This window comes from Entelurus aequoreus, linkage group LG08 (assembly GCF_033978785.1).
Source record: "Entelurus aequoreus isolate RoL-2023_Sb linkage group LG08, RoL_Eaeq_v1.1, whole genome shotgun sequence".
Lineage (NCBI taxonomy): Eukaryota > Metazoa > Chordata > Actinopteri > Syngnathiformes > Syngnathidae > Entelurus > Entelurus aequoreus.
The window spans coordinates 53,718,538-53,745,173 of NC_084738.1; the positions used below are offsets into that span (position 1 = coordinate 53,718,538).

At 41.6% G+C, this 26,636-nt stretch overlaps 1 long non-coding RNA gene across 1 annotated transcript in view; it reads left to right on the plus strand.

Annotated features, from left to right (window-relative positions):
- Nucleotides 1–415: 415 nt before the first annotated feature.
- The window catches only part of LOC133656029 (uncharacterized), a 38,307-nt gene continuing 12,086 nt past the window's right edge, over nt 416–26,636 (plus strand). The window contains exons 1-3 of the long non-coding RNA XR_009827084.1: nt 416–5,385; nt 13,235–13,363; nt 13,440–13,522. This is a non-coding gene — a long non-coding RNA (uncharacterized LOC133656029). The remainder of the gene's footprint in view (nt 5,386–13,234; nt 13,364–13,439; nt 13,523–26,636) is intronic.

The following is a 26,636-nucleotide window of genomic DNA, read 5'->3' on the forward strand; positions in this document are numbered from 1 at the left end:
CGGCAGTCGGGCAGCACCGCCGGGGCCCCAACAAGGGAGGCAAGCAGCCCCCCCAACCTGGCACCAGGCGGGCCCGCACAGCCGCAGCGTAGGGCGCCCCAGGGGTAGGAGGAAGCCCACGGACACCCGAAGCCAGAGGGGCACGAGCCGACCCCCGCCCGACAGCGGCAAGGCCCCGGCCCCACGGGCGCAACCCCCCGCCCAACCACCCACGAGAGGGGCAGCCCCCCGCCCAACCCAAGGCGGCCGCCCCCAACAGCCCCACCCACACCCCAATCCCCGCCCAGGCACCCCCATCCCCCAGACCACTCAAGGATCGGCCCGCCAGGCCGGCACCAGGGAACACACCCCAGGCCCACCCGACCCCGCGGCACACGGCCCCCCCGGCACCCACGACCCCCCACCCACGGAGCAAGACCCCAGGGACAGAGCCCTAGCCCCGGCCCCCATAGGAATCAGGTCAGGAAATCAATTTGCGGTGCCCAAAAAGATCTGAATTCTGTCAGTTGTTGTTTTGATTCAGCAGACATTCTTTCCATAACTACATAATCTAATAAAATGTTTTTGTAAAGGTTTATACATAAATTATTTTTTGATTTCCAATTCATGAGAATAGTTTTCTTGGCGATGCCTATTGCATTTATAAGGAGGTATGTTTTGTTTATATCAAAGTCAGTTGCAGAGAGATCACCCAACAGGCAGAGTGCGGGGGAGATGGGAATAGGAATCTCTAACGCTAATGATAGGTTCTCGCACACTCCAAGCCAAAAGTTACTCACGGGAGCACAGGACCACATTGAGTGTAAGTAGTTATCTACCTTATTATCTGAGCAGTGTACACAAATGTTAGAGTCAGCTAAACCCATTTTATACATTCTTAGACCGGTGTAATGTATTCTGTAAAGTATTTTGAGCTGAATCAGTCGTAAATTCGGATTCTTAATCAAACGAGAAGTATTGAGGCATATTTGTTTCCAGAATTCTGGGTCAAGGCTTGTGGATACGTCTGAGTGCCATTTGGAAGTTGGGATACTTATTGTGTTATCTATTTTTGATAAGAGAGCATATAATTTGGATAAAGCTTTGGGGGAAGATGTTTTGAAGAATTTAATGGTCGTAGGATTACTTTCCCATGTTGTTTTGTTGAATCTTGCGCTAATTACAGATTTGATTTGTATATATTCTAGGAATTTATTAGGATTGATTGCATATTGTGTTATTAAACTTTTAAAAGAGATAAAACTGTTTGCATTGATGATATCCCCAAGACATCTGACTCCTTTATCATACCATGTTGGAAAGTTCAATGGCTTCTTGTTTAAAAGAAAATCAGGATTATTCCAAATAGGCGTAAATTGACAGGGAGTGAGCGGGGATCCAGTTATTTTCAAAAACTCCCACCAAGCTGTTAAGGTAGTGCGTATATTAATACTTTTGAAGCAGTTGTGTTTTCGGAGAATTTGGCTAATAAAGGGCAAGTTAGAAATTGGGATCTCCTGGCTAAGTGATTGTTCAATCTCTAACCATAAACTATCTAATAAAGTGGGATTGGTCCATTTTAATATATATTGTAGTTTATTTGCAAGGAAGTAATAGGAAAAGTTTGGGAGTTCTAGACCCCCGTATTCTTTGAGTTTTTTGTAAAGTTTTAAGGCTGATTCGTGCTGGTTTACTCTTCCAAAGAAACTGATTGATGTGTGAGTCTAGTGATTTAAACCAGATTTGAGAAGGTTTGGTTGGAATCATTGAAAAGAGATAATTAACCCTAGGCAAGACCATCATTTTCACGGTAGAAACCCTTCCCATAAGTGAGATTGGCAGTGCTTTCCAACGCGCCAGATCATCCTCAATCAATTTTAAGATTGGGGAGTAATTCAAGCGATTCAGATCTGACAATGTGGAGGAAATATTGATTCCCAGGTATTTAATGTTCCCTTTATGCAGTGGAATCGATGAGGTGCTCTGAAAGTCAAAATTAATTGGTAACACAGTAGATTTGGACCAGTTGATTGAGTAATCTGAAATAGAACTGAATTTATTGATAAGTGAGATTGTATCTTGAAGAGAAGAATGTGGATTGTGTAAGAAAAGTAATACATCATCAGCATAAAGGCTTATTTTATGATGAACGGTTGCGGTATGGATGCCTTTAATATTTGCATGTAGTCGAATTGCGGTTGCAAGAGGTTCAATAAATATAGCAAACAGTGACGGAGAAAGTGGACACCCTTGCCTTGTGCCCCTCATAAGATTAAACCTTGGGGAGATTTGGCAATTCGTTCTAACCGAGGCTGTAGGGAAACTATATAGGACCTTGATCCATTCTATAAATGAGTCTCCAAATCCAAATTTCTGTAGAGTAGCTAAAAGAAAATTCCAATTCACTCTATCAAATGCTTTTTCAGCATCTAATGAAACAACAGCTGTTTTTAAATTATGAATAACAGAATAGTCTATCACATTGAGTAGACGGCGAACATTGTTGGACGATTGTCTCTCTTTGATGAAACCTGTTTGATCAGGATGTACTATATATGGAGTGACTTTTTCTAATCTTTGAGCTAATACTTTGCAGATAATTTTAAGATCAGCATTAATCAGGGAGATTGGCCGGTAACTGGATGGAAGTGTTGGGTCTTTATCAGGTTTTAGCAAGAGACTGATTGTGGCAGAGTTCATATTTGGAGGAAGGAATGAGTTTTCTTTAATCTATAAAGCCGTTTTCGTAAATATCGGAGCTAGCAGTGACCAGAATGTTTTGTAGAACTCCACAGGGAACCCATCAGGCCCTGGTGCTTTATTGTTTGGCATCTGTTGAAGAGCATCGTGAAGTTCATCTACAGAAATAGCAAGATCTAAATTTGATACCTGCCTTGTATTTAATTTAGGTAAGTCTATACCATTGAGAAATGTCTCAATGTCTGAAAGAGATGGGTCGATCTGGGGTGTATACAAGTTTCTGTAAAAGTCTCTAAATATGGAGTTAATTTCCTCAGGAACGTGAGTAATGTTCCCAGCTGAATCCTTAATGGATGGTATGGAGTTTTTTTCTTTGTTTAATTTTAGTTGGTTAGCCAAATATTTGCTTGGTTTATTGTCATGTTCAAATTTTTCTAAGCGTAACCTCTGGAGCAGGAATTGACTTTTCTTATCAATTATTTCTCTTAAATCTAATTTGAGTTTTCTCAGTTCGTTCAGAGTATGTTCATTTTGTGAGTTCGCATAAGCTATTTCTAATATTTTTATTTCATTTTCAAGTTCCTGCTCTAGTAAACGTTCCTTTTTTTTCTTGTATGATGAATAAGAAATTATTTTTCCTCGCATAACTACTTTTGCGGCCTCCCAGAGAATGCACGCCGTGATTTCTGGTTGATCATTAAAATCTAAAAAATCTGTCCATTCTTTCTCAAAATAGTTGAGGAAGTCTGGGTCCTTTAGTAATGATGTATTAAGTCTCCATTGTTTTATAGGTGCAGTGATAGTTTTGTTAGTGAGGGAAAGTGAGACAGGTGCATGGTCACTGATGATGATAGGATGAATGTGAATGTTTGAGATATCAGATAAAATTGAGCTACTAGTTAAAAAGTAATCAATGCGAGAGAATGAGTGGTGAACTGGGGAAAAATAAGTGTATTCCCTAAGAGTGTGGTGATAAGAACGCCAGGCAACGCAAAGACCATAATCCTTCATATATTGCTTAAGTATTACCACTGATTGAGACTCACAGTGACTCCCAGTCACTCTGGACCGATCTATATTTGGATTAAATACTAAGTTGAGGTCCCCTCCTAGAATCAAGCAGTGGTTTGAGTGAGGAGAAAGTGAAGAGAAGAAAGTATGAAAAAAGGAGGGGTCATCAACATTTGGACCATAAATGTTGGCGATACATAAGTTTCTCCCGTCAACAGAAATATTAAGAATGATGTATCTTCCCTCTATATCAGTAATGGAGTTATGGAATGTAAAGTTGACCTTTCTACTAATGAGAATGGCTACGCCTCTCTGTTTGGAGTTGTAACTAGCAAAGTATGTGTGTGGGTATTGCGATGAATGCAGTTTTGAGGTATCGGACTTGGAGAGGTGAGTCTCTTGCAGTAAAGCAATGTCTGCTTGCATACTCTTCAAATGATTAAGAATTGTTTTATTTTTTTCCTTTGACCCGACTCCACGCACATTCCAAGTGACAAACTGCACAGTGGACATACTAAACTAGACTGTAACTAAGTGTGTGGATGTATGTGTGTACTTTATGTGTAAATAATGCATGTCTGTATCTAAATGTAAGCCTATCATGCATATATGTAGGTGTGTATAGTGTGTATAGTTGTGCATGTATTAGCTGTGAGTGTAAATGCTGATGACGACAAGGGGACACACACAACAGGTGGAGAAATAGAAAGAGAAAAGCAAAACAAAAAACATAAAAGAAAAAGAAAAGAAGAGAGTGGTGGATTAAACAGGTAGTGAAATAAGTGACATAAAAAGGAAAACAAAAACGGAAAACAGTAAACATGTTGGTTTACCGAAAGAGAGAGAGAGAGCGTATGGTGTTTACGTGTGCGCTATGATGACGCACAGTTGTATTGTGAGCAAGAGGGGGGGAAAAAAAGAGAGGGATTGAAGCATAATGAAATAACAAAAACAAAATACAACATTTACCGTGTTTCAGACGCTAATAATACAGCCACGGCGTGGCTTCCGGATCACGGTAAAGTTGGCCGTTGATGAAAAGTTTATCCACCGCGATGACTGCACGGCATCCTTCGGTGATAAACTTCTTGCGAAGCGGAAACAGATGGCGTCGCCGGTCGAGAATTTCCTTTGGAAACTGGTCATTGATGCTGAAGTTGGTTCCTTTCAGCTCTCGGCCCTGGTTCCTCACTCGCTCCTTCTGCTTGAAGTGTTCGAATTTGGCTATGATGGGTCTCGGCCTCCTGTTCTCCGGCTTTTTGGCTCCAAGCCGGTGGATGCGATGGAAGGTGATGTTCCTGATGGTGTCTGCTGGAAGCTTGAGCTGGTGTTCCATGAAGGTCTTGATGGTTTCCTCTGGATCTTCCTCGGTCTTTTCCGGTATCCCCGCGAAGACCAGATTGTCCCTCATGCTTCTCGCCTGGAGGTCCAGCATCGTCTCCTTCATGCTCCTGTTGTCCCGGGTGAGTTGCGTCACTCCGTCGGTGAGGGATTTTACAGTCTCACGAAGAGCGGTGTTCTCCTTGGCGAGAGAAATTACCTGCTGTTGTCCGAATTCCAAACTTTCACGGATGGCTTGGAATTCCTTGTGGAGCACCTCGACCAGTGCAAGGCGGCCATCCAAACAAGTCAGCCTCTTGTCGATGGAATCCAGGATGTCGGTGAAGTTTGTACCGGGTGGTGACACATGGCCAGGTGAGTCCTACGAACGGCTTCTTTTAGACGTTGGCGTCTTAGATGGCTTCCCCATGACGAGACGGTCGTAGCACTCTTCGATGTAGCCTTCAAGTGCCTCCAGATTTTGATATTTAAGTTTTATTTGCTTTATTTTCTGAATGAATCAGAATTGTTTGGCAGCTGAGTGTGCCACTTGACTCTATTTTTTTTCCCGCGTCACGTACGCTCTCTCTCGCGAGACTACAGCATTACTGACGCATCTGACAATCTCCTGACGCAGCTGACAATCTCCTCTGACGCAGCTGAGAATCCGACTTCCTATCAGTGGTTTAACAATTGTCTCGCCCTATTTACCACTCGGAGTTGGCTAGTTAAGTATTAAATATTATTTTAAACATTAAGTTCCTGTAGGTTGTAGCAATGTTAGCTCTGTGGCTTCCACTTTAGCTATAGCTATGCTAACTGTCTGAAGCAACAACACGTTTCCTCGTTGTTTTTCAAAACAAAGCAGCCATCTGAAATTGAAAGAACACTAATGAATATGATGTTTTTTCGAGCGACGGGAATAGGGGCTTGATCACATTTTGCCGAGAAACATTGACTGGTACATCTGCTAGACCAATAGGGGGCAGTAGCTCTCTGGCTAGCACACTGCTAGCATCTTTAAAACAAAATACAATGTTTGGCTTTTGGGGGAAATATTAACAATATTTATTAGTGGTTTAGCAATTGTCTCGCCCTATTTACCACCTGGAGGTGACAAAATGAGTATTGAATATTATTTTTATGAATACGTTCCTGTTGGTTGTAGCAATGTTAGCTTTGTGGCTTCCACTTTAGCTATGCTAACTGTATGTAGTCACAACAACAAGGTTTGCAGCTTTTTTAGTGTAAAAAAAAACCCACAACAGCCTTTTGAAATTAAAAGAACACTGATAAAAAAATATATATATATTTTGGTGAGATACAGAAAAAGGGGATTTAGTGACAGTCCATTTAAAATGCAAACATTGAACGATACATCCTCCAGACCAATAGGGGCACTACTTCAGTAGTTACAAGACTGTGAGCAGCAAAACAAGACACACTTTGTGGTCTTTTGTGGGAAATAATGATATTTATCAGTGGTTTAACAATTGTCTCGCCCTATTTACCACTTGGAGATGGCTAGTTAAGTAGTAAATATTATTTTAAACATTAAGTTCCTGTTGGTTGTAGCAATGTTAGCTCTGTGGCTTCCACTTTAGCTATAGCTATGCTAACTGTCTGAAGCAACAACACGTTTCCTTGTTGTTTTTAAAAACAAAGCAGCCATCTGAAATTGAAAGAACACTGATGAATACGATATTTTTTCGAGCGAAAGTAATAGGGGCTTGATCACATTTTGCAGAGAAACATTGACTGGTACATCTGCTAGACCATTAGGGGGCAGTAGCTCTCTGGCTAGCACACTGCTAGCATCTTTAAAACAAAATACAATGTTTGGCTTTTGGGGGAAATATTAACAATATTTATTAGTGGTTTAGCAATTGTCTCGCCCTATTTACCACCTGGAGGTGACAAGATGAGTATTAGATATTATTTTTATGAATACGTTCCTGTTGGTTGCAGGAATGTTAGCTTTGTGGCTTGCACTTTAGTTGTGCTAACTGTATGTAGTCACAACAACAAGGTTTGTAGCTTTTTAAAATATTTTTTTAGTTAAAAAAAAACATAACAGCCTTCTGAAAATGAAAGAACACTGATGAAAAATATATTTTGTTGAGATACAAAAAAATCCAATCCACTTTATTTATATAGCACATTTAAACAACAAAAATGTTTCCAAAGTTCTGCACAAAACTATTAAAAACAATATTCAAATACGGCCCTGTGATGAGGTGGCGACTTGTCCAGGGTGTAGCCCGCCTTCCGCCCGAATGCAGCTGAGATAGGCTCCAGCACCCCCCACGTCCCCGAAAGGGACAAGCGATAGAAAATGCAAATACAAATAAATACTACTACAAATACTATCCTTAGCTCCACCAATGACTGAATAAAAACAAAATAAATAAATATAAAACCAATATAAAAATAAATATGATTAAAAACGATTTTAAAGGGTAAAAGCAGTTAAAACAATACATAGAAATACAAACTTAAAAACACAGAGGACCACACAACTCACGCAGTGTTAAAAGCCAGAGAATAAAAGTGGGTCTTAAAACGAGACTTAAAACAATCCATTGTGGGAGCAGTTCGAACATGGAGGGGCAGAGTGTTCCAGAGCTTAGGGTCAACCACAGAGAAGGCCCCGTCTCCCCTGGTTGTAAGTCTCGTCTTGGGCACCACAAGCTCGAGCTGACTCTCGGAGCTCAGAGCGCACGCAGGAGTGTAAATTTGGATGAGGTCCGAGATACAATGAGGTGCCAATCCAAAAAAGGGAATTTATCCCATTTTAAAGGTGAATTTCGACTGATACATTCTCCAAAGCAGTAGGAGCAGTCTTTGTTTATGGCGCCTTCCTTTTGTACCAGAAAGTCGTCATTTCTGAGGTCGAATTTTTTACTTGGAAAGTCAGAGAATTCTCACCACCCCCAAGTTGGCTTCAAAGATGGCTGCTCTAGATGTAGACAATAATAAAAGCTTCCGTTATATCCGTTAGTAGTACTTTGAACTTTATGTCACACTAAATACAATGTATTGTTGGACGTAAATATATACTGTGACTTCTTTTTGCTAGCAATAGTGTCTGTGTTTCTTCTTCAACCGCTGCATTTGAAGGTTTCAGAAGGGCCGCATATTTTCCCGTAAGTTGTTTGTATTCAGATAGGGCAAGCGCAAGAATAGCTTTTGTGGATGTGGCCGTCTTGCAACTTGAAGGCTGTGACGTCATTCCCAGCTCCGAACTCCAATTTCCGAGGTAACTGGAGCGAACTATTAGTACACTGCTAGCAGCTTTGAACCGAGACACAAGTTGAACACAATTTGAAGCTATTTGTGGACAGTGTTGTCAATAGCTAGCACTAACTACTTTTATCAGCGGTTGTCTCGCCCTGTTTACCACCTGTATGTGGCTAGTTCAATCAATCAATCAATCAATGTTTATTTATATAGCCCTAAATCACAAGTGTCTCAAAGGGCTGTACAAGCCACAACGACATCCTCGGTACAGAGCCCACATACGGGCAAGGAAAACTCACCCCAGTGGGACGTCAATGTGAATGACTATGAGAAACCTTGGAGAGGACCGCATATGTGGGTAACCCCCCCCCCCCCCCCCCCCCCCCCCCTCTAGGGGAGACCGAAAGCAATGGATGTCGAGTGGGTCTGACATAATATTGTGAAAGTCCAACACATCAGCGAAAGTCCAGTCCATGCATGGTGGGGCCAGCAGGAACCATCCCGAGCGGAGACGGGTCAGCAGTGTAGAGATGTCCCCATCCGATGAACAGGCTAGCGCTCCACCCCGGAGCAGAGTAGAAAAGAAAAGAAAAGAAACGGCAGATCAACTGGTCTAAAAAGGGAGTCTATTTAAAGGCTAGAGTATACAAATTAGTTTTAAGATGAGACTTAAATGCTTCTACTGAGGTAGCATCTCTAACTTTTACCGGGAGGGCATTCCACAGTATTGCAGCCCGAATAGAAAACGCTCTATAGCCCGCAGACTTTTTTTGGGCTCTGGGAATCACTATTAAGCCGGAGTTCTTTGAACGCAGATTTCTTGCCGGGACATTTGGTACAATACAATCGTCAAGATAGGCAGGAGCTTGACCGTGTAGTATTTTATACGTAAGTAGTAAAACCTTAAAGTCGCATCTTAGGTGCACAGGAAGCCAGTGCAGGTGAGCCAGTATAGGCGTAATATGATCAAACTTTCTTGTTTTTGTCAAAAGTCTAGCAGCCGCATTTTGTACCATCTGTAATCTTTTAATGCTAGACATAGGGAGGCCCGAAAACAAAACGTTACAGTAATCGAGACGAGATGTAACGAACGCATGGATAATGATCTCAGCCTCGCTTGTGGACAAAATGGAACGAATTTTAGCGATATTACGGCAATGAAAGAAGGCCGTTTTAGTAACACTCTTAATGTGTGACTCAAACGAGAGAGTTGGGTCGAAGATAATACCCAGATTCTTTACAGAGTCGCCTTGTTTAATTGTTTGGTTGTCAAATGTTAAGGTGGTATTATTAAATAGATGTCGGTGTTGAGCAGGACCGATAATCAGCATTTCCGTTTTCTTAGCGTTGAGTTGCAAAAAGTTAGCGGACATCCATTGTTTAATTTCATTAAGACACGCCTCCAGCTGACTACAATCCGGCGTGTTGGTCAGCTTTAGGGGCATGTAGAGTTGGGTGTCATGAGCATAACAGTGAAAGCTAACACCGTATTTGCGGATCATGTCACCTAGCGGCAGCATGTAAATACTAAAGAGTGCAGGGCCAAGAACCGAACCCTGGGGAACTCCGCACGTTACCTTAACATAGTCCAAGGTCACATTGTTATGGGAGACACACTGCATCCTGTCAGTAAGATAAGAGTTAAACCAAGACAAGGCTAAGTCTGTCATCCCAATACGCGTTTTGATACGCTCTAATAAAATATTATGATCAACAGTATCGAAAGCGGCGCTAAGATCAAGAAGCAGCAACATAGATGACGCATAAGTTTATAATATTTAACACTGATGGACCTAATAATACAAAAAGCTCCTTGATAAGTTTCCCAGGAATTGGGTCAAGTAAACGTGTTGTTTGTTTTGTCCCATTTACACATTTTGACAATTCCTCCAATGTTATTTCATCAAAGAGAGAGAAACTATTTTGGAGGGCGGTATCCGTCGTATATACAGTCGTATTTGTGTTAATAGAACCCAGTTGTAGCTGAGATGCACTGTCTTTAATCTCTTTTCTAATGACTTCAATTTTCTTATTAAAGAAATTCATAAAGTCATCTGCTGAGTGGGTCGAGCTACTTGGAGGAGTCCCTTGTTGGGTTAGCGATGCTACTGTACTAAACAGAAATTTAGGATCATTTTTGTTGAGGTGGATGAGATTTGAGTAATATTTAGCTTTAGCTGAGGTAAGCATGCGTTTATAAGTTATTAAACTATCACACCATGCTTGATGGAAAACCTGAAGTTTAGTCGCACGCCATTTGCGTTCCAGCTTTCTACATGATAATTTCTGGGCTTTAGTTTCTTCTGTAAACCATGGGGTACGCCTTTTAGGGGCCCTTTTTAGCTTTAGCGGTGCTACACTATCAATGGTGTCGCGCAGGGCGTCATTAAAGTTGTTAGTGAGGTTATCAATAGAGCCCACATAATTTGGGAATGGTGCCATTACCGAAGGCAGTAGGTCAGTAAGAGTCGTCGTTGTGGCAGCATTAATGTTGCGGCTGCTATAGTAGTTATTATTATTATTATTAGTTTGTTGACAATGAGTCAGAACTTCGAATTTTATAAGGTAATGATCGGACATTACTTTAGTGTACGGGAGTATCGCAACTTTAGAGGTGGTGACACCCCTGACAAGCACTAGATCTATCGTATTACCGTTGCGATGCGTGGGTTCATTTATTATTTGTGTAAGACCACAGCTATCAATTATAGTCTGGAGCGCCACGCATGGAGGGTCCGATGGGGTATTCATATGGATATTAAAGTCCCCCATTATGATTATATTGTCGGCGTGCGTCACTAGATCAGCAACAAACTCTGAGAATTCACTGATGAAGTCCGAATAGGGCCCAGGGGGGGCGGTAGATAACAGCCAGGTGGAGAGGCAGCGGTGTGACAAACCTCAAAGTGAGCACCTCAAACGAGTTATATTTATTATTTAGATTAGGTGTAAGATTATAGTTTTCATTGTATATTAGTGTGACACCCCCTCCCCTTTTAAGAGGTCGGGCAACATGTGTATTGGTATAGTTAGGAGGAGATGCCTCATTTAGCGCAAAAAAATCGTCTGGTTTGAGCCAGGTCTCGGCGAGACCAACGACGTCAAGTTTGTTGTCTCTAATGACTTCATTAACTAATAACGTTTTGGAAGATAATGATCTTATGTTTAAAAAGCCCATATTATAGGTAGTGGGCTGTTTTGATGATTGTTTGTTGAAATTATCCGAAGTAGCAATATTAACAATGTTGCGTTTATTATGCGTAGTGCACTTTAAATAGTTTCGACCATATCTAGGAATTGATACGACGGGGATATTCAGATTGTTTGCTTGATGTTGCGATAAACTGAACGCATCATAGTTAGCTACCTCAGTATAATGTATGTCTGCCTCTGACACGGTCACAAAAGAAAAAACATTATGTGAGTTGTGTTTTATTCTAAGAGAATTGCTATGTGTGCAGGGATTATCCAGCCTGGCGCCAGCTAGTTCTAGTTTAAATGGTTTCTTACCCGGAGACTTTTCTCTTTGTTGTTAGCCCCCCTCGGCATCCCCGCTTCTGCTTCCGCTCGCACCGCTTATGTCGTCTCCATTGGCGGTCACCGCTAGCAGTTGACTCCGCTGCTACAAAGGCCGCTCGATGTAGCCCGCGAAGTATTCCCATGCTAGCGAGGAGGTCCACCGTACATGCATCTTTCAGTCTATAACGACCCGATCCATCCACATCCAGAATTGTCTGTCGGTCGTATGTGATCACAGAGTGTTCACGCTTTGAGCCAGCCATGAAATTGACAGAAATGACGGGTGTTTTTTGCCAAATCGCTCTACACTCCCAAGAGCGTTAGCATAGCCGCAGCATAGCCATAGCCATGCGCCGCCATTTTAATTTAGTTAAATATTAAATATTATTTTCAAGACATCAATTCTTATTGAATTGTAGCAATGTTAGCTCAGTGGCTTATACGCCTTCCATCTTAGCTAAGCTAACTGTCTGAAGTCACAACAATAAGGTTTGTTGTTGTTTTCAGGGGTTTTCGGGGTTTTGTTTTTTTTTGTATTAAAAAAACGCAGCAGCGTTCTGAAATTTAAAGAACACTGATAAATAAGTTATTTTTTGTGGCGGGTACAAGAATATGCATTAAATGAAGTCGAACTTTTGCTTGCATGCAGAACGGCCCCAGGCCTATGAACTTGAACACTACATCAACACAGCCAAGGGGGTATATACACACACACACACCCTCCCCCACCCCACGCCTTCACCACCGCTTGATTCCCCTTCGGGGTGATGAATGGCTGGCAGCGCTTTATAGCAGCAGTCGACCTCCAGGACCCCAACCCGCCCTCTGTTGCGAGATGTTGGTTTAAATGTAACATGTTTATGTGTGCATGTCATGGAGGTTTTTTCCCCACTCCAGACTAGGCCCCCTTAGGAGCCCAGTCTAGATTGTATTTTTTTACTCATCTTCTTCCCCAGCGTTTTACCTTTTTCCCACCTTTTACGGTGCGCCTCGTGGCGACCCATCAGCGTTCCTGTTCTGTAACCCTATACACTGTTTGTTTGTCTAATCTTGAACAGGTTTGTGCTGAAAATATAGTTTCGTTGTACTTGTTGCAATGACAATAAAGACCTATCCTATACATCCTCCAGAACAGTTGGGGGCGGTATCTTTTTGGTTGGCAGCCTGCTAGCATCTTTGAAGCAAGATCCAGTCAGGAGTTGAACAAAATTATTTTGCCTTGCGAGGGCAGTATTAACAATGGCTACCATTACTAGCAATAAAGGTTAAACTACTTTGTGGTGCAGCAGTGTTAGCCTTTAGCTAACTGTGCTAACAGTGTAATGTGACTTGACTGTAGTTTTCTTCAAACAAACAGGAGGGCCTAAAAAGCTAGCTGTATCCTGATTAGGTGCTTATATTGTAAGATGTATTGTTTAGCCATCTGACCAATCAATGTGTGTACATTATGTAACCACTCTCACAGCATTCATTCCTTTTGCCTGGAAATCATTTCCTCTCCGGCTGAGTGGAGGCGAAGTAATACTCGAGGCCCGGCTGGCGTCCTCCCACGACTTTCACAAGCTTCCCTAAAAAGCCGAGCCTGAAAACTCCAGTAAGTTTGCACACAGAGCTCCGATACCAGTCCAGTTGACGTGTTAGGGATGTTTGCTATTGTGCCCGCCCTGCAGACAGGAACACCTGCTGGGGTTCAAGATGCTCCATCACAGTCTGGTCTTCACGTGGGTCTTTCTGAAGCTGCACCACAAGATGAGTGAGTGAGAAACCAAGATACAACATCAAAAACAAATGTTTTAGATTTTTCTTTCAATGCTTAATGAAGTCTTTAGATCAGGGGTCACCAACCTTTTTGAAACCAAGAGCTACTTCTTGGGTACTGATTCATGCGAAGGGCTACCAGTTTGATACACACTTAAATAAATTGCCAGAAATAGCCAATTTGCTCAATTTACCTTTAACTCTATGTTATTATTAATAATTAATGATATTTACACTTAATTGAACGGTTTAAAAGAGGAGAAAACACGAAAAAAATGACAATTAAATTTTGAAACATAGTTTATCTTCAATTTCGACTCTTTAAAATTCAAAATTAAACCGAAAAAAAGAAGACAAAAACTAGCTAATTCAAATCTTTTTGAAAAAATTAAAAAAATAATTTATGGAACATCATTAGTAATTTTTCCTGATTAATATTAATTTTACAATTTTGATGACATGTTTTAAATAGGTTAAAATCCAATCTACACTTTGTTAGAATACATAACAAATTGGACCAAGCTATATTTCTAACAAAAACAAATCATTATTTCTTCTAGATTTTCCAGAACAAAATTTTTTAAAGAAATTCAAAAGACTTTGAAATAAGATTTAAATTTGATTCTACAGATTTTCTAGATTTGCCAGATTTTTTTTTTTGAATTTTAATCATAATAAGTTTGAAGAAATATTTCACAAATATTCTTCGTCGAAAAAACAGAAGCTAAAATGAAGAATTAAATTAAAATTTATTTATTATTCTTTACAATAAAAACAATTAATTTACTTGAACATTGATTTAAATTGTCAGGAAAGAAGAGGAAGGAATTTAAAAGGTAAAAAGGTATATGTGTTTAAAAATCCCAAAATAATTTTTAAGGTTGTATTTTTTCTCTAAAATTGTCTTTCTGAAAGTTATAAGAAGCAAAGTAAAAAAAATTAATGAATTTATTTAAACAAGTGAAGACCAAGTCTTTAAAATATTTTCTTGGATTTTCAAATTCTATTTGAGTTTTGTCTCTCTTAGAATTAAAAATGTCGAGCAAAGCGAGACCAGCTTGTTAGTAAATAATTAAAATTTACTCACTGGTAAGTGCTGCTATTTGAGCTATTTTTTAGAACAGGCCAGCGGGCTACTCATCTGGTCCTTACGGGCTACCTGGTGCCCGCGGGCACCGCGTTGGTGACCCCTGCTTTAGATCAACTTCAAATCTATTTTTCGATTACAAGTTTTTAGTATTTTTTTCCTGTTTGTTTCACGCCCTTTTTGTCAAAGATGACATTTTTTATGGAAAAATATGCAATATTCTCCCCAAAAAATACTTCAAAGTTGAATTTTTGATGTAAAGTAATCAGTGTGGGTTAGTTACTGAAAACCAGTAACTAGTTACAGTTACTAGTTACTTTATTTCAAAAGTAACTCAGTTACTAACTCAGTTACTTACACCAAAAAGTAATGCGTTACTGGGAAAAGTAACCATTTAGTTACTTCTTCTACTTTTTTTTTAAAGCTCCCATTAATGCCCTTTTAGCTTTCATTTCAGTACTGTTATTGCACTGGAGAATAATACAATCTGTTGATCAACTTGACATGAATTTGCATCACTGAACTCTGCTAAGAAATGTGGTCTACATACAACACACAAAGACAAAGATATGTTTCAAAGGGCCAATTTATATCAGGCCAGAACAAATTGACAAAACTATTTTAAATAGCTGCAAATAATGGCACTTTAACTTTAACTTTAAAGGTCTACTGAAACCCACTACTACCGACCACGCAGTCTGATAGTTTATATATCAATGATGAAATCTTAACATTGCAACACATGCCAATACGGCCGGGTTAACTTATAAAGTGACATTTAAAACTTCCCGGGAAATATCCGGCTGAAACGTCGCGGTATGATGACGTATGCGCGTGACGAAGTCAGAGTAACGGAAGTTATGGTACCCGTAGAATCCTATACAAAAAGCTCTGTTTTCATTTCATAATTCCACAGTATTCTGGACATCTTTTGCAATTTGTTTAATGAACAATGAAGGCTGCAAAGAAGACAGTTGTAGGTGGGATCGGTGTATTAGCAGCGGACTACAGCAACACAACCAGGAGGACTTTGTTGGAGCGCTAGCCGCGCTAGCCGCGCTAGCCGCGCTAGCCGCGCTAGCCGCGCTAGCCGGCAACCTCACCTTGACTTCCTACGTCTCCGGGCCACCAAACGCATCGGGTGAAGTCCTTCGTCCTTCTGCCGATCGCTGGAACGCAGGTGAGCACGGGTGTTGATGAGTAGATGAGAGCTGGCTGGCGTAGGTGGACAGCTAATGTTTTTAGCATAGCTCTGTGAGGTCCCGTTGCTAAGTTGCTAAGTTAGCTTCAATGGCGTCGTTAGCACAGCATTGTTAACCTTCGCCAGCCTGGAAAGCATTAACCGTGTATTTACATGTCCACGGTTTAATAGTATTGTTGATTTTCTATCCATCCTTCCAGTCAGGGGTTTATTTTTTTGTTTCTATATGCAGTTAAAGCACGATGCTATCACGTTAGCTCGTAGCTAAAGCATTTCGCCGATGTATTGTCGTGGAGATAAAAGGCACTGAATGTCCATTTCGCGTTCTCGACTGTCATTTTCAAGAGGATATAGTATCCGAGGTGGTTTAAAATACAAATCCGTGATCCACAATAAAAAAAGGAGAGTGTGGAATCCAATGAGCCAGCTTGTACCTAAGTTACGGTCAGAGCGAAAAAAGATACGTCCATCACTGCCTCTCAAGTCGTTCACTGTAACGTTCCTCATCTACGAATCTTTCATCCTCGCTCAAATTAATGGGGTAATCATCACTTTCTCGGTCCGAATCTCTCTCGCTCCATTGTAAACAATGGGGAATTGTGAGGAATACTAGCTCCTGTGACGTCACGCTACTTCCGGTACAGGCAAGGCTTTTTTTTATCAGCGAGCATAAGTTGCGAACTTTATCGTCGATTTTCTCTACTAAATCCTTTCAGCAAAAATATGGCAATATCGCGAAATGATCAAGTATGACACATAGAATGGATCTGCTATTCCCGTTTAAATTAAAAAAATCATTTCAGTAGGCCTTTAAGTATATAGGATCTTTGATCCAAGACACAACTTACATTTAACTAAAATGTTATTTTCTTTGTGCTCGACAAAAGAAAAGTAGTGAGAATGTTAAGACACTCGACTTCTGGCTTCACCATGATGTCTCGTTAGTTGTTATGAGAGTAGCGTATGTGTGTGTGTGGCCCTTCAAGATATGACAGCATGTGAGGTGAGTGACGTCAGTGAGTGAGTGGGCGAGAGAAGTGAGGGAGCGGCGACAGTGAGTGCTTGCAGGTGCTCTAGCTTGGTGGATGGCTGCGTCCAATAAAGTCACAAAGTTGCAACAAACCGCCAGCCTCGTCATTCACCCTTAGCTGTAAAGACCCACTTCTGGGTAAAGTGAAGGTTGTTAGCCCCGAAGTACATAGGCCCTTGAGGAACGTCCCCCCTGCGCTCCTCAACTACTTTATGGGAGCCCCACCCACACAAAGCACGCCTCTTCTTTTCCACCGCGGTCCGCAGCGCTCCAATAAAACACACTCAGATCTTCTGTTTATAGCCGATACTACATACAAAATAACGTAAAATAACGCAGTAACGCATCATGTAGTAACGGTAACTGAGTTACTGAATATAAAAAATAACGCGTTAGATTTCTAGTTACCGCCGAAACTAACGGCGTTACAGTAACGCGTTACTTTGTAACGTGTTAGTCCCAACACTGAAAGTAATTGGAGTCAACAATTCATAACGATTGATTTTGAGTCATTACTATTTTTGGAGCGATGACCGCTGTAAAGAAAAAAAACAGCCCGCAAGGCTGCTTTGCGTTATTAGAGTCAACTTTTTCTCCTTACATTTCACCTGTTTGTTTTTAGTCCACTTTTTTTTGTTTCAGATAGTATTTTTCGAATGGCCGTTATAACAGTAGGTGCGGGCCTCAAATGGCCCCCGGGCCACACTTTGTACACCACTAATTCATAGCACAGCTCTTAACGAGGTTCACTTCTACGTCATCATGGACAGAAGATACCTCTTTCTTCACTTTGGGGACAACATCAACAAAACACTCTTAAAATCACTAAATGGAAGCAAGCATGAAGTCACATCACTAGTCAAAGATCCTCTATACGGCACGGTGTGTGTCTGTGTTATTAGTGGCTACATGTCAATTTGTTTGAGCTTTTCTGCTGCGTTTTTGTAAACCTCCCCAGGGTAGGGTTGTGCGGTATACCATGTATAGTATCGCGGTACTAATGAATCGAAAACTGTACTATACTCTGTTTGAAAAGTACCGGTTCCCCATTTTTTTTTAACGGGCATGACGGCGCGTCGTCACGTCGTGACATTGCTGGTTTTACAAGCAGATGAGCATGTTCGGCAGAGCACAATCACGGAGTACTTACAAGCAGACACAGTGTGTAGACAGAAAAGGGAGACCGGACGCATTTTGGTCTATAAACCGACGATAAAGGTGAAGCTATAACACTGAAACGCCCACATGAAGAGGTGCTTTAAGACATGGCTAGCTAGCTAGCAGCTAACATCCATCCGCAGTCGGCAGTGTTTTAGCTACTTCTAATTCACTAATCCTCGCCTCCATGGCGACAAATAAAGTACGTTTCTTACAAGTATCATTATCACTGCAGAACAAAGAATAGCTAAACATGCTTCACCACACACTGTAGGAGGATACAATAGCTCACCGCTAACAGCAAGCTAGCGTGCCTGAATGTAAACAAATGCCATGGGTGGATCTACACCTGACATCCACTGTAATGATACCAAGTACAGGAGCACATCTAGTCGATACTACAAAGATTACATCGATATTTTATAACATCACAAAATCTTTTTTCCTTTTTTAAAAATTCATATTATGTTTATAAACTCAGGAAATACGTCCCTGGACACATTAGGACTTTGAATATGACCATTGTATGATCCAGTAAAATCCATTGTATGACAGTGAAACCTGGAGAGGCGTGATTGGGAAGAATGGCCGCCCGGATCTGAACCCGAGTGGTGTTTTGTTATTGGACTTTTGTGCCCGTCACAGATTGTCCATAACGAACACCATGTTCAAACATAAGGGTGTCCATATGTGCACTTGGCACCAGAACACCCTAGGCCGCAGTTCCATGATCGACTTTGTAGTTGTGTCATCGGATTTGCGGCCTCATGTTTTGGACACTCAGGTGAAGAGAGGGGCGGAGCTTTCTACCGATCACCACCCGGTGGTGAGTTGGCTGCGATGGTGGGGGAGGATGCCGGACGGACCTGGCAGGCCCAAATGCATTGTGAGGGTTTTCTGGGAACGTCTGGCAGAGTCTCTTGTCAGAGAGAGTTTCAATTCCCACCTCCGGAAGAACTTTGAGCATGTCACGAGGGAGGTGCTGGACATTGAGTCCGAGTGGACTCTATTGTCGAGGCGGCTGATTGGAGCTGTGGCCGCAAGGTAGTTGATGCCTGTCGTGGCGGTAATCCTAGAACCCGTTGGTGGACACCGGTGGTGAGGGATGCCGTCAAGCTGAAGAAGGAGTTCTATCAAGTTCTTTTTGCACATGGGACTCCTGAGGCAGCGGACAGATACCGTCAGGCCAAGCGGTGTGCGGCTTCAGCGGTCGCGGAGGCAAAAACTCGGACATGGGAGGAGTTCGGGGAAGCCATGGAAAACGACTTCCGGACAGCTTCGAAGCGATTCTGGACCACCATCCGCCGCCTCAGGAAGGGGAAGCAGTGCACTATCAACACCGTGTATGGTGAGGATGGTGTTCTGCTGACCTCAACTGCGGATGTTGTGGATCGGTGGAAGGAATACTTCGAAGACCTCCTCAATCCCACCAACACGTCTTTCTATGAGGAAGCAGTGCCTGGGGAATCTGTGGTGGGCTCTCCTATTTCTGGGGCTGAGGTTGCTGAGGTAGTTAAAAAGCTTCTCTGTGGCAAGGCCCCCGGGGTAGATGAGATCCGCCCGGAGTTCCTTAAAGGCCTACTGAAATGAATTTTTTTTATTTAAACGGGGATAGCAGATCTATTCTATGTGTCATACTTGATCATTTCGCAATATTGCCATATTTTTGCTGAAAGGATTTAGTATAGAACAACGACGATAAAGATTGCAACTTTTGGTATCTGATAAAAAAAAGGCTTGCACCTACCGGAAGTAGCGTGACGTAGTCAGTTGAACATATACGCAAAGTTCCCTATTGTTTACAATGATGGCCGCATGAAGTGAGAGAGATTCGGACCGAGAAAGCGACAATTTCCCCATTAATTTGAGCGAGGATGAAAGATTTGTGGATGAGTAAAGTGCAAGTGAAGGACTAGTGGGGAGTTGAAGCTATTCAGATAGGGAAGATGCTGTGAGAGCCGGGGGTGACCTGATATTCAGCTGGGAATGACTACAACAGTAAATAAACACAAGACATATATATACTCTATTAGCCACAACACAACCAGGCTTATATTTAATATGCCACAAATTAATCCTGCATAAAAACACCTGCGTGTTTGTAATGCTAGCTCCTAGCTCCTCTGCTAGCTCCTAGCTCCATAGAACACGCCAATACAATTCAAACACCTGATCAACACACACAATCACTCAGCCCAAAAGACCGTTTACCTAACCCAAGGTTCATAAAGCTTATATATTTTTAAAAAGTTACGTACGTGACGCGCACATACGGTCAAGTTATCGAATGTTTAGCAGCCAAGGCTGCATACTCACGGTACCTGATATTCAGCTGGGAATGACTACAACAGTAAATAAACACAAGACATATATATACTCTATTAGCCACAACACAACCAGGCTTATATTTAATATGCCACAAATTAATCCTGCATAATAACACCTGCGTGTTTGTTATGCTAGCTCCTAGCTCCTCTGCTAGCTCCTAGCTCCATAGAACACGCCAATACAATTCAAACACCGGATCAACACACACAATCACTCAGCCCAAAAGACCGTTCACCTAACCCAAGGTTCATAAAGCTTATATATTTTTAAAAAGTTACGTACGTGACGCGCACGTACGGTACGGTACGTGTTATGCTAGCTCCTAGCTCCTCTGCTAGCTCCTAGCTCCATAGAACACACCAATACAATTCAAACACCTGATCAACACACACAATCACTCAGCCCAAAAGACCGTTCACCTAACCCAAGGTTCATAAAGCTTATATATTTTAAAAAAGTTACGTACATACGCAAAAAAAAGCCAAAGCTGCATACTCACAGTAGCACGTCTGCGTCTTTGTCATCCAAATCAAAGTAATCCTGGTAAGAGTCTGTGTTGTCCCAGTTCTCTACAGGCGTCTGTGTATCCAAGTCAAAAGTCCTCCTGGTTAGAGTCTCTGTTATCCGAGTTCTTCCATCTTGACTGCATCTTTCGGGAATGTAAACAAAGAAGCGCCGGCTGTGTACTGTTGTGGCTGACTACGTTCGAAAAATACGTCCATTTCGCACCGACAACTTTCTTCTTTGCTTGCTCGGCTTCCTTCTCCATAATGCAATGAACATGATTGAAACAGATTCACGAACACAGATGTCCAGAATACTGTGGAATTATGAAATGAAAACAGAGCTTTTTCGTATTGGCTTCAATGTGGAAGGCATACCCGTGTTCGCCGGTCTACGTCACGCGCATACGTCATCCTCAGAGGCGTTTTGAACCGGAAGTTTAGCGGCAAATTTAAAATGTCACTTTATAAGTTAACCCGGCCGTATTGACATGTGTTATAATGTTAAGATTTCATCATTGATATATAAACTATCAGACTGCGTGGTCGGTAGTAGTGGGTTTCAGTAGGCCTTTAAGGCTCTGGATGCTGTGGGTCTGTCTTGGTTGACAAGAGTCTGCAGCATCACATGGACATCGGGGGCGGTACCTCTGGATTGGCAGACCGGGGTGGTGGTTCCTCTCTTTAAAAAGGGGAACCGGAGGGTGTGTTCTAACTATCGTGGGATCACACTCCTCAGCCTTCCCGGTAAGGTCTTTTCAGGTGTACTGGAGAGGAGGCTACGCCGGATAGTCGAACCTCGGATTCAGGAGGAACAGTGTGGTTTTCGTCCTGGTCGTGGAACTGTGGACCAGCTCTATACTCTCGGCAGGGTCCTTGAGGGTGCATGGGAGTTTGCCCAACCAGTCTACATGTGCTTTGTGGACTTGGAGAAGGCATTCGACCGTGTCCCTCGGGAAGTCCTGTGGGGAGTGCTTAGAGAGTATGGGGTATCGGACTGTCTGATTGTGGCATACTTGCCAACCTTGAGACCTCCAATATCGGGAGGTGGGGGGTAGGGGGGGGGCGTGGTTATTTACAGCTAGAATTCACCAACTCGAGTATTTCATATATATATATATATATATATATATATATATATATATATATATATATATATATATATATATATATATATATATATATATATATATATATATATGTATGAAATACTTGACTTTCAGTGAATTCTAGCTGTATATATATATATATATATATATATATATATATATATATATATATATATATATATATATATATATATATATATATATATATATATATATATATATATTTATATATATTTTATTTACATATATATAAAAGAAATACTTGAATTTCAGTGTTCCGGTGGCTATCCATTAGATGGCAGTATTGTCCTGTTTAACTTCTCCGTTCATGAGTATATCATTTCGGCCACCGTGTTCAATGGAGAAGTCTGTTCTACAAAATTTACAGGCAACATACACCTTCCCCTCCGAACTGTCCTGGATTAACTGAAATTCTTGTTTCCATTCGTATTTCTTCATCTTGCTCGTCGACAGCGTCGCCATGTCTGTAATTTCCTCGTTCTTCTGCTTCGTCTCCTTGTTGTGTGCGCAGTTGTGCACTCTAGTCTCTAAAAGCCCTAGCTGTTATGGCGTCATTGGCAAGCTGTTTATATTGTGGGAAAGCGGACGTGAGAACAGGCTTTCCCCACTCAGTTTTAGGTCCGCATTGAGCTGGAGGGGGCATGGCCTCCAGCTCCGGCTGAATACCGGGAGTTTGTCGGGAGAAAATCTCTGCCGGGAGGTTGTCGGGAGAGGCGCTGAATACCGGGATTCTCCCGCTAAAAACGGGAGAGTTGGCAAGTATGGATTGTAGCGGTCCGCTCCCTGTATGATCAGTGTCAGAGCTTGGTCCGCATTGCCGGCAGTAAGTCGGACACGTTTCCAGTGAGGGTTGGACTCCGCCAAGGCTGCCCTTTGTCACAGATTCTGTTCATAACTTTTATGGACAGAATTTCTAGGCGCAGTCAGGGCGTTGAGGGGATCCGGTTTGGTGGCTGCAGGATTAGGTCTCTGCTTTTTGCAGATGATGTGGTCCTGATGGCTTCATCTGGCCAGGATCTTCAGCTCTCACTGGATCGGTTCGCAGCTGAGTGTGAAGCGACTGGGATGAGAATCAGCACCTCCCAGTCCGAGTCCATGGTTCTCGCCTGGAAAAGGGTGGAGTGCCATCTCCGGGTTGCGGAGGAGACCCTTCCCCAAGTGGAGGAGTTCAAGTACCTCGGAGTCTTGTTCAGGAGTGAGGGAAGAGTGGATTGTGAGATCGACAGGCGGATCGGTGCGGCGTCTTCAGTAATGCGGACGCTGTATCGATCCGTTGTGGTGAAGAAGGAGCTGAGCCGGAAGGCAAAGCTGTCAATTTACCGGTCGATCTACGTTCTCATCCTCACCTATGGTCATGAGCTTTGGGTTATGACCGAAAGGACAAGATCACGGGTACAAGTGGCCGAAATTAGTTTCCTCCGCCGGGTGGCGGGGCTCTCCCTTAGAGATGGGGTGAGAAGCTCTGCCATCCGGGGGGAGCTCAAAGTAAAGCCGCTGCTCCTCTACATCGAGAGGAGCCAGATGAGGTGGTTCCGGCATCTGGTCAGGATGCCACCCGAACGCCTCCCTAGGGAGGTGTTTAGGGCACATCCGACCGGTAGGAGACCACGGGGAAGACCCAGGACACGTTGGGAAGACTATGTCTCCCGGCTGGCCTGGGAACGCCTCGGGATCCCCCGGGAAGAGCTGGACGAAGTGGCTAGGGAGAGGGAAGTCTGGGCTTCCCTGCTTAGGCTGCTGCCCCCGCCACCCGACCTCGGATAAGCGGAAGAAGATGGATGGATGGATGGCATTGTATGAATCCTGTAACTACTTGGTATCGGATCGATACCTAAATTTGTGGTATCATCCAAAACTGATGTTAAGTATCAAACAACAGAAGAATAAGTGATTATTACATTTTAACAGAAGTGTAGATAGAACATGTTGAAACAGAAAATAACCAGATATTAACAGAAAATGAACAAGTAGATTAATAATCAATTTTTACAGCTTGTCCTTTATACTTTTGACAAAATAAAAGAATGAGAAATAAATGACACAATATGTTACTGCATATGTCAGCAGACTAATTAGGAGCCTTTGTTTGTTTGCTTACTATTAAAAGACAAGTTGTCTAGTATGTTTACTATTTTATTCAAGGACAAAATTGTTCTTTGTTTGCAATAACTTAGACAAAGACTTAGACTTAAACAAACTTTAATAATCCACAAGGGAAATTGTTCAAGAAAGAAACATATGTTTAATGTACCGTAAGATTTTTTGTTAAAATAAACCCAATAATGCCATTTTTTGTGGTCTCCTTTATTTAGAAAAGTATCGAAATACCGGTACAAGTACCAAAATATTGGTATCGGGTATAGGGTGTGAGTCCAACACCAAAGAATGTAATTAAAGGTGTTTGTGTGTGGACTTTATCCGTCTACCGGTTCGTACTGTTCTTGCACCGTGAAAAAAGATGACATTTTACGTGCCAGGTAAATAATGCCCACACACACTGAATGAAGGAACCAGACAATGACAAGTTGTTGTTAGTTTTTTTAAACAGTTCACACTATCGTATTCAGAGTGAGTCATCCTCACTGGTGCTGCTGTTAGTTTAGAGAAGATCATCTAACTACTAAAAATATTCCCTATGTTGAAACCAAAAGTACATGCTACTCTTGTAGAAATCCAAATTTCTTTAAATCGTTGCCAAAAATCATGTGTTTTGCTTTTTCTTTGGATTTTTGTAGCCAAACAACAGTACACAGGCGCTCAAAGCGGGCTACTTCTATACCCACCTGCTACTCTTTTAGCTATATGGATGGGTACCCTTCACATTTTAATCGATTCGCTGCCAATTCCCGGTACTTGGGAATGGATACCGCTACTAAATCGTACTAATTTGTAGGACTGGGTACCAAATTTGGTCACTTTATCAGCCAAACTCCCTCGAAGTAGTGCTGCAATTTTCAACACAAACAGCAAGTATGCTTGGTAGAAAACGCTCGAACGCAAACTAAAGCTCGACTCTTTTAAAATGCGCTAGCTTGGTGCTAATTTACAGTGGATTTGCCATAGACGGGCTACTATTAGCATTAGCCATTTTACGTGGCGATTTCAACACCTCCAAATTTGGTCATGAAAACTACACAAATAGCTGGTGCGTAATAAGCACAGTCATTACAGTATAAACATTTTGTAGGGCGCAACAAAACACATTCAGCTTCCTGGGAAAATCGACTTCCTAGTTAGCCAACATACAACAACCAATTAACATTTACTAGGACACACAAAAGTACCAAAAATTGGTACTGTTGAGTACCGGTACCGGAAATTAGTAGTGTATCGGTTCAAATGTCAACGGTACCTATCCCTACTTTTGTTTGTGTTCATGTGTTGATAAATGCTAATTGTTCAAGAAAAAAAATAACACTGAGCTGTGTTTTACGCTTCTGAGTCTCATTTGCAAGTATTGTGGAGTAGACTTTGAGTGCAGTTGCACTTCCAAGATGTTCGATGACAGTAGTGTATAGACTACTGGAAGTAGTCTTTGCCATTAAGCTGAATGTGCTAGTCTTTTGATAAGCCCTACAAAGTGTAAATATTGTACTTAAAATTGTAATTTGCATATTAGTTAGAGTTCTGAATATTACATTTGGAGGTGTTGAAATTGCCAATGCTATTTTTTAGCATGTCTATGGCAAATCCAACGTGAATTAGCATCGAGCTAGCGCATTTTGAAAAGCGGGGCCTTACTGTACTTTTGAGTGCCTCCTTCTTGCTTTGTTAACATGGAACATTGGAACATTACCTAGAGCAGGGATGTCAAACTGGTTTTCAGGGCCACAACAATGAAGATAAATGTATAAGAATTATTACACAACTGCCTATGTATTTGATCATTAAATTGTTTTTTAATGTACTGTGGTTGCCGGATTCTTTATGTAATCCGGCGACTGGCAGCTCAGTATCGTAAAATGTGTGGTGGTTTTTACAGCATATTAATGTGAATGGAAAAATGGTGCCGCTGTTTTTTTCCAGTAAAATTCTGGCGACAGAGCAGTAAGGTTTTTTCCCGTAAATCTAGGGTTGTTGCTTTTACGGCGTATTAGTATATATAGAAAAACATTACTGCTGTTTTTTTATGGTAAAATTGTGGCGAATCAGTCGCAAAATCTTACTGTAAAATCTATTGTAATTTTTACAATGTAAAATTTAATTGATAACTTGCTTTGAAATTATAAGTCAATACGATATTTGTTTTTGTTAGAACAAAAAAAGTTTAATGTATGATAATACAATATTTGTTATACTATATTAGGAAACATAAAAGTAATAGTTCGATATTATCACATATTATAATTACTTTCCAACCTAAATTCATACAAATGTAACTAACATTACATTATTAACATGAGCAAAATTATTATTACCGATTCATACATAAGTCAAGCAGATATTTGAGTATTTATGTTTTATTTAAGAATAGAAATGTAATGTACGATAATATAAGATTATTAGATAATATTGAATACATCCATCCATCCATCCATTTTCTACCGCTTATTCCCTTCGGGGTCGCGGGGGGCGCTGGAGCCTATCTCAGCTACAATCGGGCGAAAGGCGGGGTACACCCTGGACAAGTCGCCACCTCATCGCAGGGCCAACACAGCTAGACAGACAACAT